General features: G+C 38.9%; 1 long non-coding RNA gene across 1 annotated transcript in view; it reads left to right on the top strand.

Moving 5' to 3' along the window:
- Window positions 1-13,009, top strand: part of LOC107129038 (uncharacterized) — a 159,482-nt gene that overhangs the window by 125,048 nt on the left and 21,425 nt on the right. Inside the window, exon 2 of the long non-coding RNA XR_001489034.3 lies at window positions 11,721-11,825. This is a non-coding gene — a long non-coding RNA (uncharacterized lncRNA). The remainder of the gene's footprint in view (window positions 1-11,720; window positions 11,826-13,009) is intronic.

The following is a 13,009-nucleotide window of genomic DNA, read 5'->3' as shown; positions in this document are numbered from 1 at the left end:
GCTGGAGTGCAGCAGTGCGATCTCGGCTCACTGCAAGCTCCGCTTCCAGGGTTCACACCATTCTCCCGCCTCAGCCTCCCAAGTAGCTGAGACTACAGGCGCCGCCACCACACCTGCTAATTTTTTGCATTTTTAGTAGAGACGGGATTTCACCGTGTTAGCCAGGATGGTCTCGATCTCCTTACCTCATGATCCGCCCACCTTGGCCTCCCCAAATAGATATTTCTTAAAAGAAAACATACAAATGGCAAACCAGAAATATGAAAACTGTTCAACATCACTAATTCTTTCTTTAAATCTAGAACGGTTTAAAATCAGTCACATCATTTTCAGTGGCATAATCAACATAAGTATTGTAAGTGTTCAAAGAACATATCTGTTCTTTTAAATCAATTATGACCTTTCACATTTCAATGAAAATGTATGATTTTAACAAGTATCTGCAAGTTGATTGATCCATAGGATCCATTATAACCTCAGGCATCAAGGTCTTTTCTCATCCACAATATCAGTTACATCATAAATCTCGTATCTTATTAATTATAGGATTGGTGCCAATAGCACCAATTATATGTACTTCCTTATTAGAATCATTTGGGAGCCATATGACAATTACTATTCCCTCCTGTCATAGTATTTTGAGTTATGGTGGTAGATACAAGCATGAAGTAGATAAAAGACAAATTTCTCTCCTATATTCTTAAAAAATCTCTATGACTAGCTGTTTTTTTTTTTTTCTATTTTACCTTATACAGATGAGGCCTGATCACTTTCATTAAATGTTCGAAAGATTTAGAAATACATAGGTTGCTTCTGTACTTGGTATTTTTTTACTTTGTATTTTGTTATTGAAAAATACATAGTTTTCACTATCAGTATCAAAAGTTTATACTTTGCTAGAACAATCCTTTGAAAATGCATATCAATGATTTGAAAACGTTTTGAATAAAGCAACTTCTTGTGACAGTCTGTTGAAACACAGCCTCACACAAAACACTGTGGGAAAAATTAGCCATTTTCATGTTTAGACAATTAAACATAATTTGATGTATTAAAAAGATACTAAGGAAATTAGAAATTGTTATTCTATTTGGGAGCAACTATAGAGGTCTTTATGTTGTAGGCCTATATAAATTTCTTATAAATTATGTTTATAATTTATGTATTTTTTTCCCTCAAATTCTTTTTTTTTTTAAATTTATTTATTATTATTATACTTTAAGTTGTAGGGTACATGTGCATAACGTGCAGGTTTGTTACATATGTATACTTGTGCCTTGTTGGTGTGCTGCACCCATCAACTTGTCATTTACATCAGGTATAACTCCCAATGCAATACCTCCCCCCTCCCCCCTCCCCATGATAGGCCCCGGTGTGTGATGTTCCCCTTCCTGAGTCCAAGTGATCTCATTGTTCAGTTCCCACCTATGAGTGAGAACATGCGGTGTTTGGTTTTCTGTTCTTGTGATAGTTTGCTAAGAATGATGGTTTCCAGCTGCATCCATGTCCCTACAAAGGACACAAACTCATCCTTTTTGATGGCTGCATAGTATTCCATGGTGTATATGTGCCACATTTTCTTAATCCAGTCTGTCACTGATGGACATTTGGGTTGATTCCAAGTCTTTGCTATTGTGAATAGTGCCGCAATAAACATACGTGTGCATGTGTCTTTATAGCAGCATGATTTATAATCCTTTGGGTATATACCCAGTAATGGGATGGCTGGGTCATATGGTACATCTAGTTCTAGATCCTTGAGGAATCGCCATACTGTTTTCCATAATGGTTGAACTAGTTTACAATCCCACCAACAGTGTAAAAGTGTTCCTATTTCTCCACATCCTCTCCAGCACCTGTTGTTTCCTGACTTTTTAATGATTGCCATTCTAACTGGTGTGAGATGGTATCTCATTGTGGTTTTGATTTGCATTTCTCTGATGGCCAGTGATGATGAGCATTTTTTCATGTGTCTGTTGGCTGCACAAATGTCTTCTTTTGAGAAATGTCTGTTCATATCCTTTGCCCACTTTTTGATGGGGTTGTTTGTTTTTTTCTTGTAAATTTGTTTGAGTTCTTTGTAGGTTCTGGATATTAGCCCTTTGTCAGATGAGTAGATTGCAAAAATTTTCTCCCATTCTGTAGGTTGCCTGTTCACTCTGATGGTAGTTTCTTTTGCTGTGCAGAAGCTCTTTAGTTTAATGAGATCCCATTTGTCAATTTTGGCTTTTGCTGCCGTTGCTTTTGGTGTTTTAGACATGAAGTCTTTGCCCATGCCTATGTCCTGAATGGTACTACCTAGGTTTTCCTCTAGGATTTTTATGGTATTAGGCCTAACATTTAAGTCTCTAATCCATCTTGAATTAATTTTCGTATAAGGAGTAAGGAAAGGATCCAGTTTCAGCTTTCTACTTACGGCTAGCCAATTTTCCCAGCACCATTTATTAAATAGGGAATCCTTTCCCCATTTCTTGTTTCTCTCAGGTTTGTCAAAGATCACATGGCTGTAGATGTGTGGTATTATTTCTGAGGACTCTGTTCTGTTCCATTGGTCTATATCTCTGTTTTGGTAGCAGTACCATGCTGTTTTGGTTACTGTAGCCTTGTAGTATAGTTTGAAGTCAGGTAGCGTGATGCCTCCAGCTTTGTTCTTTTGACTTAGGATTGTCTTGGAGATGCGGGCTCTTTTTTGGTTCCATATGAACTTTAAAGCAGTTTTTTCCAATTCTGTGAAGAAACTCGTTGGTAGCTTGATGGGGATGGCATTGAATCTATAAATTACCTTGGGCAGTATGGCCATTTTCACGATATTGATTCTTCCTATCCATGAGCATGGTATGTTCTTCCATTTGTTTGTGTCCTCTTTTATTTCACTGAGCAGTGGTTTATAGTTCTCCTTGAAGAGGTCCTTTACATCCCTTGTCAGTTGGATTCCTAGGTATTTGATTCTCTTTGAAGCAATTGTGAATGGAAGTTCATTCCTGATTTGGCTCTCTGTTTGTCTGCTACTAGTGTATAAGAATGCTTGTGATTTTTGCACATTAATTTTGTATCCTGAGACTTTGCTGAAGTTGCTTATCAGCTTAAGGAGATTTTGGGCTGAGACAATGGGGTTTTCTAAATATACAATCATGTCATCTGCAAACAGGGACAATTTGACTTCTTCTTTTCCTAACTGAATACCTTGATTTCTTTCTCTTGCCTAATTGCCCTAGCCAGAACTTCCAACACTATGTTGAATAGGAGTGGTGAGAGAGGGCATCCCTGTCTTGTGCCAGTTTTCAAAGGGAATTTTTCCAGTTTTTGCACATTCAGTATGATATTGGCTGTGGGTTTGTCATAGATAGCTCTTATTATTTTGAGGTACGTTCCAACAATACCGAATTTATTGAGCGTTTTTAGCATGAAGGGCTGTTGAATTTTGTCAAAAGCCTTTTCTCCATCTATGAGATAATCATGTGGTTCTTGTCTTTGGTTCTGTTTATATGCTGGATTATGTTTATTGATTTGCGAATGTTGAACCAGCCTTGCATCCCAGGGATGAAGCCCACTTGATCATGGTGGATAAGCTTTTTGATGTGTTGCTGAATCCGGTTTGCCAGTACTTTATTAAGGATTTTTGCATCGATGTTCATCAGGGATATTGGTCTAAAATTCTCTTTTTTTGTTGTGTCTCTGCCAGGCTTTGGTATCAGGATGATGTTGGCCTCATAAAATGAGTTAGGGAGGATTCCCTCTTTTCCTATTGATTGGAATAGTTTCAGAAGGAATGGTACCAACTCCTCCTTGTACCTCTGGTAGAATTCAGCTGTGAATCCATCTGGTCCTGGACTTTTTTTGGTTGGTAGGCTATTAACTATTGCCTCAATTTCAGAGCCTGCTATTGGTCTATTCAGAGATTCAACTTCTTCCTGGTTTAGTCTTGGAAGAGTGTAAGTGTCCAGGAAATTATCCATTTCTTCTAGATTTTCCAGTTTATTTGCGTATAGGTGTTTATAGTATTCTCTGATGGTAGTTTGTATTTCTGTGGGGTCGGTGGTGATATCCCCTTGATCATTTTTAATTGCGTCGATTTGATTCCTCTCTCTTTTCTTCTTTATTAGTCTTGCTAGTGGTCTGTCAATTTTGTTGATCTTTTCAAAAAACCAACTCCTGGATTCATTGATTTTTTGGAGGGATTTTTGTGTTTCTATCTCCTTCAGTTCTGCTCTGATCTTAGTTATTTCTTGCCTTCTGCTAGCTTTTGAATGTGTTTGCTCTTGCTTCTCTAGTTCTTTTAATTGCGATGTTAGAGTGTCAATTTTAGATCTTTCCTGCTTTCTCTTGTGGGCATTTAGTGCTATAAATTTCCCTCTACACACTGCTTTAAATGTGTCCCAGAGATTCTGGTATGTTGTATCTTTGTTCTCATTGGTTTCAAAGAACATCTTTATTTCTGCCTTCATTTCGTGATGTACCCAGTAGTCATTCAGGAGCAGGTTGTTCAGTTTCCATGTAGTTGAGTGGTTTTGATTGAGTTTCTTGGTCCTGAGTTCTAGTTTGATTGCACTGTGGTCTGAGAGACAGTTTGTTATAATTTCTGTTCTTGTACATTTGCTGAGGAGTGCTTTACTTCCAATTACGTGGTCGATTTTGGAGTAAGTATGATGTGGTGCTGAGAAGAATGTATATTCTGTTGATTTGGGGTGGAGAGTTCTATAGATGTCTATTAGGTCTGCTTGCTGCAGAGATGAGTTCAATTCCTGGATATCCTTGTTAACTTTCTGTCTCGTTGATCTGTCTAATGTTGACAGTGGAGTGTTGAAGTCTCCCATTATTATTGTATGGGAGTCTAAGTCTCTTTGTAAGTCTCTAAGGACTTGCTTGATGAATCTGGGTGCTCCTGTATTGGGTGCATATATATTTAGGATAGTTAGCTCTTCCTGTTGAATTGATCCCTTTACCATTATGTAATGGCCTTCTTTGTCTCTTTTGATCTTTGATCGTTTAAAGTCTGTTTTATCAGAGACTAGTATTGCAACCCCTGCTTTTTTTTGTTCTCCATTTGCTTGGTAAATCTTCCTCCATCCCTTTATTTTGAGCCTATGTATGTCTCTGCGTGTGAGATGGGTCTCCTGAATACAGCAGACTGATGAGTCTTGACTCTTTATCCAGTTTGCCAGTCTGTGTCTTTTAATTGGAGCATTTAGTCCATTTACATTTAAGGTTAAGACTGTTATGTGTGAACTTGATCCTGCCATTATGATATTAACTGGTTATTTTGCTCGTTAGTTGATGCAGTTTCTTCCTTGCCTCGATGGTCTTTACATTTTGGCATGTTTTTGCAATGGCTGGTACCGGTTGTTCCTTTCCATGTTTAGTGCTTCCTTCAGGGTCTCTTGTAAGGCAGGCCTAGTGGTGACAAAATCTCTAAGCATTTGCTTATCTGTAAAGGATTTTATTTCTCCTTCACTTATGAATCTTAGTTTGGCTGGATATGAAATTCTGGGTTTAAAATTCTTTTCTTTAAGAATGTTGAATATTGGCCCCCACTCTCTTCTGGCTTGGAGAGTTTCTGCCAAGAGATCTGCTGTTAGTCTGATGGGCTTCCCTTTGTGGGTAACCCGACCTTTCTCTCTGGCTGCCCTTAAGATTTTTTCCTTCATTTCAACTTTGGTGAATCTGGCAATTATGTGTCTTGGAGTTGCTCTTCTCGAGGAGTATCTTTGTGGCGTTCTCTGTATTTCCTGGATTTGAATGTTGGCCTGCCCTACTAGGTTGGGGAAGTTCTCCTGGATGATATCCTGAAGAGTGTTTTCCAACTTGGTTCCATTTTCCCCCTCACTTTCAGGCACCCCAATCAGACGTAGATTTGGTCTTTTTACATAATCCCATACTTCTTGCAGGCTTTGTTCATTTCTTTTTCTTCTTTTTTCTTTTGGTTTCTCTTCTCGCTTCATTTCATTCATTTGATCCTCAATCGCTGATACTCTTTCTTCCAGTTGATCGAGTCGGTTACTGAAGCTTGTGCATTTGTCACGTATTTCTCGTGTCATGGTTTTCATCTCTTTCATTTCGTTTATGACCTTCTCTGCATTAATTACTCTAGCCATCAATTCTTCCACTTTTTTTTCAAGATTTTTAGTTTCTTTGTGCTGGGTACGTAATTCCTCCTTTAGCTCTGAGAAATTTGATGGACTGAAGCCTTCTTCTCTCATCTCGTCAAAGTCATTCTCCGTCCAGCTTTGATCCGTTGCTGGCGATGAGCTGCGCTCCTTTGCCGGGGGAGATGCGCTCTTATTTTTTGAATTTCCAGCTTTTCTGCCCTGCTTTTTCCCCATCTTTGTGATTTTATCTGCCTCTGGTCTTTGATGATGGTGATGTTCTGATGGGGTTTTGGTGTAGGTGTCCTTCCTGTTTGGTAGTTTTCCTTCTAACAGTCAGGACCCTCAGCTGTAGGTGTGTTGGAGATTGCTTGAGGTCCACTCCAGACCCTGTTTGCCTGGGTATCAGCAGCAGAGGCTGCAGAAGATAGAATATTTCTGAACAACGAGTGTACCTGTCTGATTCTTGCTTTGGAAGCTTCCTCTCAGGGGTGTACTCCACCCTGTGAGGTGTGGGGTGTCAGACTGCCCCTAGTGGGGGATGTCTCCCAGTTAGGCTGCTCAGGGGTCAGGGACCCACTTGAGCAGGGAGCCTGTCCCTTCTCAGATCTCAGCCTCCCTGTTGGGAGATCCACTGCTCTCTTCAAAGCTGTCAGACAGAGTCGTTTGCGTCTGCAGAGTTTTCTGCTGTGTTTGTTATTGTTTACTGTGCCCTGTCCCCAGAGGTGGAGTCTACAGAGACAGACAGGTTTCATTGAGCTGCTGTGAGCTCCACCCAGTTCGAGCTTCCCAGCAGCTTTGTTTACCTACTTAAGCCTCAGCAATGGCGGGCGCCCCTCCCCCAGCCTCGCTGCTGCCTTGCCGGTAGATCACAGACTGCTGTGCTAGCAATGAGGGAGGCTCCGTGGGCGTGGGACCCTCCCGGCCAGGTGTGGGATATGATCTCCTGGTGTGCCTGTTTGCTTAAAGCGCAGTATTGGGGTGGGAGTTACCTGATTTTCCAGGTGTTGTGTGTCTCAGTTCCCCTGGCTAGGAAAAGGGATTCCCTTCCCCCTTGCGCTTCCCAGGTGAGGCGATGCCTCGCCCTGCTTCAGCTCTTGCTGGTCGGGCTGCAGCAGCTGACCAGCACCGATCGTCCGGCACTCCCCAGTGAGATGAACCCAGTACCTCAGTTGAAAATGCAGAAATCGGTCTTCTGTGTCGCTCACAGAAGAAAGCGACCGGTCTTCTGTGTCGCTCGCGCTGGGAGTTGGAGACTGGAGCTGTTCCTATTCAGCCATCTTGCTCCGCCCCTCCTAATTTATGTATTTTTACTTCATCCTTTTTTTTTTTTTTTTTTTTTTTAAGACACATTCTCCTGTTCCACAGGCTGGAGTGCTGTGAGCTCACTTCATCCTATGCCTCCTGGGCTCAAGAGATCCTCCTACCTCCACCTCTGGAATAACCGGGACCACAGACCCACACCACCATGCCTAGCTAGTTTTTGAATCTTTTTGGGTAGAGATAATGTTTTACCATGTTGTCCGGTGTGACCTTCAACCCAGAAGCTCAAGCCGTCCACCCTCCTCGGCCTCCCAAAGTGTTGGGATTGCAAGCATGAGCCACTGTGCTGGCTAATTCTTTATTTTAATGTTCATGTTTTCATTAGGGAATTTCAGTACACCCAACTGTATTTTGAGAAGTGATTCACTTTGAATCTCTTCTAGTTTCTTTCAGTTATGGCCTCAAAATTCATTAACATTGCATGCCTAATTTAAGGAAATGCTGTTGCATTAGTGAGTATCTACTTTTATAAACCTAAAAGAGTTTCTTACCTCATGTCTCCTTACAATCATCTGATTATAGACATTATCAATTCTATGAACCTGCACACTTGCATAAAGAAAATACATATCCTGGGACTTTTGTATATTTTACGTTTTTCTTGATTTTTAAAAATTCAGTATTTAAGTCATTTTGGCAGCAGGAGCATGGAAACAAAATGACTTCTCAGAAGGTTTAAATCTATGGAAAGACCTATTTTCTCTCTCTTTTTTTTTTTTTTTTGAGATGGGGTCTTGCACTGTGGTCCAGGCTGGAGTGCAGTGGCGCAATCTGGGCTCACTGCAAGTTCCACCTCCTGGGTTCACGCCATTCTCCTGTCTCAGCCTCCCGAGCTGCTGGGACTACAGGCGCCTGCCACCACGCTCGGCTAATTTTTCGTATTTTTAGTTGAGACGTGGTTTCACAGTGTTGACCAGGATGGTCTTCTGACCTCGTGATCCTCCCGCCTCAGTCTCCTAAAGTGCTGGGATTACAGGCGTGAGCCATGCCCGGTCTTATTTTCTTTTTTCTTTTTCTTTCTTTCTTTTTTTTTTTTTTTTTTGAGATGGAGTCTCACTCTGTCACCCATGCTGGAGTGCAGTGGCGCGATCTCCACTCACTACAACCTCCACCTCCTGGGTTCAAGAGATTCTCCTGCCTCAGCCACCCTAGTAGCTGGGATTACAGGTGCCTGCTACCACACCCAGCTAAGAAAGACCTATTTTCATTCTTAAAGAACAGTGAGAAATATTTAAGATACTTACTTATGTTGTTTCACATTCTAATGCCTCCCTAATCATCCACCAACACATTACAAATAAACACCAATGTACAGTATGAATTGAGACAAAGGTTCCATGATATGTCTCAGACATGTCATTTCCAACAAAGCCTACTGGAGTCTTTATTAAATTAAATGCTTTTTACTTACAGCAAGATTCACATGGCTTCTTCAGAAATCCTAGGGCTTCAAAAGTAAATAAAAATTTACTAAAGTTTTCAAAATAAATTTTGTTCTTAAATTTTTAATCACACTGATTTACTGCAGGGATAAAATGCATTCAAGTGTTTCAAATATTTGAAACATTTTTAAAACCCAAGAAGTTATAATAATAGCTCTTTCTCACTGTGATTATACTTGCAATATTTTCCTAAAATTATTTTAAAAGATTTTTTCAGTATTTAATTACTCATAGACATTGTGCAATATTATCAAATTATATTTAAATAATTATTTAAATATTCAAATGTATGCATATATAAAATATTAGAAAACCATAAATATACATGCCCTTAAAGGAATACTCACATTTTAGATTAGTTAAAAAACACAGATTCAATTATTGATAAACATGCAGTTGAATACAGTTTTCTAAACTATATTCAAAAGCATAGTCAAACTTTAGTATCTTATGAGTAAACACCTCAAATTTTGTCAAACCACATCTTTATGTATAGTGTGGTGTTATATGCTTCATTATCATTATGAAGGTTTACATGTTAAACTGTCAAAGATGTAGTGTGGTAATGAACAGATAATTTCAGATCAATTTAATCAATCAACTTACCCCATAACTTCTATGACTTATCCTCAGCCGATTATTATGTTAGACATTATGATGTTGTTAATTAATGTATTCAGATTTGATGGGTTATTTTTCTAACATAATTTTAGATCACGATATGAATTTAAAGTAAAATTAATTACTTCTTATTTCCAAGAAAGTAATGCATTGGTGCTCCACATGAAATTAAAATGAGCTTACATTAAAATTATTTAACATTACATTTTAAAAATTATTTAATGATAATATTTAAAGAGAAAACTTGTTTATCAATATATGTTGCATCACCATATGAATAGGAACATACCTATTGTATTAGTCTGTTTTCACACTGCTGATAAAGACATACCGAAGAATGGATAATTTAGAAAGAAAAGATGTTTAATTGGTCCACAGTTCCACATGGCTGGGGAGGTCTCAAAATCATGGCAGAAGGCAAAGAGGAGCAAAGTCACATCTTACATGGATGGCTGCAGGCAAAAACAGGGAACTTGTGCAGAGGACCTCTTCTTTATAGAACCATCAGACCTGTGAGACTTATTCACTATCATGAAGACAGCATGAGAAAGACCCACTCCCATTATTCAATCACCTCCCACTGGGTGCCTCTCATGACACATAGGAATTGTGGGAGTTACAATTCAAGATGAGATTTGGGTGGGAACACAGCCAAACCATATCACCTATGAAAATCGAGAATAGTTGTTATATGAAAATTGTATGTGTAAATATTTCCAAGATTTTTGTGTAACTAGTATTTACCTTATTGGGATATTTTGAGGTAAAAATGAGATAATGCATGTAAAATACTTCAGTCATTAAATGAATTAGCTAAATGGTACATGCTGATAGACAAATTTCAAGAACTCTCATGACTGGAAAAAAGCTTTAGTTTGGATCACCAGGCAAAGAACAGCAGCTAGCTCTTGAGTACAAACTAGGGCACCATGGAAAGTCAGTGTTAAAAGGAAGGGATGAAGAGCAGTCATGCCCCATAAACATTTTCAGAAATAAAAACTTGTGTCTACTTGTATTTAAACTTTTTTTTGCTTCTCTAAATTTGGATATTCAGTTTGATGAATTATTTACCCTGTCACTCTTGGATTTTCTAATTCTTTAAAAATATACTATTTTTGCCAGCTTGTTTGCATATTTTTAAGAGGTTGCATTTGGATTGAACTAAACATTTATTAAGTAATTTGCAAAATTTAAGAAAAGAGACTTTCATGGGATTAATCTATAATTTAAAGGATAAATGGATATCACTAGAAATTCTAAGATGGAATTTTGAAGAATTTCAGAGTAATCCTGGAAACTTCTAAATATGATTGTAGGAGGCGCTCCTTGAATAGAGGTGATGGCTATTAAATAAGCTTATCAAATGATTTGCCTTGAGACGGTAACCAAAGTATGGTGACAGGATTGATTAGATGCCAAAACAATCAAAGCACCTGGAGCTGAGCTACATTGATAGGGTATGTCCTGTTTGATAACAGGGTTTTGTTCCTAACTAGCATTCTGGTTCAAAATCCATAAGGTTTAGCGACTTTCCTATCTCTTTCACTCCATCCCCATCCACCCACTGATTTCTTTTGTTCCTATGGACGTTATTATGCGACCCAGTTTATTGCATTTGACAGATCTGGTTTTGAATAAACGTATAAATATACACATATGTGTGTTTGTGTGTGTATGTGTGTAATCAAACAAGTATATTACTCAAACGTAGAAAACAATGAACAGTGATTCTGTTTTTTTTTTTTTTTTTGAGAGGAAGCAATTGAAGAAATGAGAAATTAAATTAAATTTATCTTTTAATTGGGATACCCCCCAATTGGCACTTGTTTTGTGTTCATAAAATTCTTTACATTTTGTATTGGAAATAAAATTTTATATTTGTATCCCACTGTTCATACATAGTATAATGTGCTTCGCAATTAGGAAATAATAAAATAGCGATAAAAATTTTAAGTATTTAGAAAATAAATGGAGGTTATTTTCCAAATATAATTCCCATGAGCATGTAGGTAAATAGAAGAGAGGAGAGAAATTTTCTGAGTGAATATTAAGGAAGATGCATGTTTGGGAATGAGGGAGGGAGAATGGAGTCTGAATTACAGACAGATTATGTAGAGGATAAGTATTTTTCACATTACTGTTGTTGCTTGCAATTTTAGCAGCCTCCCTTTCTATCACAGTTGAAGATAAATGGGAAGGGTGCTTTATTATTTCCACTTTTGAAAGTCCTTATTTTTCTCCATGCTGGCAGGTCTACCTTAGATCAGTAAGGTCTGTGGCTGTCCAGATGCACATCATAATCTGCACAGAAACCTACCATTTAGTCAAAAACCAAAAAGTAACTGGGACGCCTATGGTATTTGTTTCTTTCTGGCCTTTAATTGCTACACTCATTCACTTTCTGGTTGTGCTTTTAGCACTTAACACCAATGCCAGAGAATGGTGATTTGCTTTTTAGTAAATAGGATAATAGTACACAAATGCTGAAAAAATAAACGTCAAAATGAGACGCTCCATATCAAAAGGCCTCTAATCCCCAGATTACTCTCATTGTCTCATAGATAAACAGCTGACAGATTAACAGTATACTTTTTAATCCATTTTCAGAGTGTCAAACTTGTCAGCAAGCATTCGCCAAGTTAACTTTGTCAAGATTCCCTATGGACACCATTGCAGAAAACGCAGACAAAGGCAACCCCATGCTCTGTTGTGCCAAGATAGGTGGGTACTACAGAAATATAGGAGTTTTCTGAACACATTTGTTTTTCTGATTTTTGATTTCTAAACCCTGAGTAGGAGATTATAATACGGGGAAAAGGGAATGGCAAGAAGTTGAGAGGTCAAGTTGCCATTTTCTATACATTGAGCCAAGCCTGCTCCATGGTAGCTGAAGAGGTGGTAGAACCACAACAGGAGGATGCACAGCTGGGCCCAAGTTTGCCTTGGAACTAATCAATATTGGTGGTTAACAAGAGTGAATGTTAGGGAATTACACAAGTCAGTTTTCAAACATACTGTCTCAGTCCATTTAGGCAGCGACAACAGAATAGCATACACTAGGTGGTTTTTAGCCCATTCTTGAGTTTTTGTTTTTTGTTTGTTTCGTTTGTTGTTTCTTGTTTAGATAGGGTCTTGCTCTGTCACCCTTGCTAGAGTGCAGTGGCACAATCATGGCTTATTGCAGCCTCGATCTCCTGGGCTGGGGAGATCCTCTCTCTTCAGCCTCCCAAATAGCTGGAATTACAGGCCTGCACCATGCCCAGCTACTTTTAAAATTTTCTGTGGAGATGCGGTCTCTATGACCCCAGGAGTGATCACCCAATTTTAACTGTTTTTCACTTTCTATCATTGGAGGAAGCACTGAGAAGGGTAGGAATGACAGTCTTGAAGAGCTGATGCCACCCCTCTCTGATCTCCCAGCAGTGGCCCCATGATATGGCGACAAATTCTGTGTGCTTGGGGAAGAGGCAACACAGTAATCGTGGGACCTTCCATTAAACCTCAGTGCTGCCCTGTCAAAGCAGAAAGCAACACCAGTTA

The sequence above is a fragment of the Macaca fascicularis genome, chromosome 3 (assembly GCF_037993035.2).
Source record: "Macaca fascicularis isolate 582-1 chromosome 3, T2T-MFA8v1.1".
NCBI lineage: Eukaryota > Metazoa > Chordata > Mammalia > Primates > Cercopithecidae > Macaca > Macaca fascicularis.
Note: the sequence above shows the minus strand (reverse complement) of the source record. Positions and strands in the feature narration are given on the sequence as shown.